The sequence below is a fragment of the Coloeus monedula genome (genome assembly GCF_965178545.1).
Source record: "Coloeus monedula genome assembly, chromosome: 6".
Taxonomy (NCBI): domain Eukaryota; kingdom Metazoa; phylum Chordata; class Aves; order Passeriformes; family Corvidae; genus Coloeus; species Coloeus monedula.
Genome location: NC_138786.1, coordinates 42,678,192 through 42,678,773, shown reverse-complemented (window position 1 = coordinate 42,678,773; position 582 = coordinate 42,678,192).

The following is a 582-nucleotide window of genomic DNA, read 5'->3' as shown; positions in this document are numbered from 1 at the left end:
CTGTGGAACAAGCAGAACCATGCTTCTAGCCACCACTAGCCCCAGAGCAAGGACATGGAGCAATTATTCAGTTACAGGCAGCACTTTTTTTGTTCTTCTTCAGGACAGGAGGAGCCTGGTGTTGAGGTCTGACATGGTCCTGTCCTGGAGATACATTCCTCCTATTCTCAGATGTCCTTCACTCTGGGGCACAAGAAGGCTGCCTGCTCAGCGTGGCAGGTCTTCTAGGCCCATGCCATGGAGGGGATGACGGGGTGCCCTGTGAGATGGATCTCTAGTTCCCTGCCGCAAGGCCAGATGGTAGCCATGGGCTTCTAGCATGCAAAGAACCCTCCAGCTGTGTTTGGGACACAAGCTAATAGGTGTGAAACAGGCAGTGAACATCCCCATGTTCCCTGTCCTCCCCATGGGACTGTGTTCTGCTTCTGCAGCCCTGCAGTGTCATGGTGTGTGTCCTGGCCCATGGCTCTCTCCATCAGCTGGGTCAGGTGAAGTCCTCCCCATTCTTGCACCTGGCAGTCAGGGATGGAGGAGCTGGGGCTGGGGTGAGACACAACTTTGATGGCATGATATGGGGCAGGA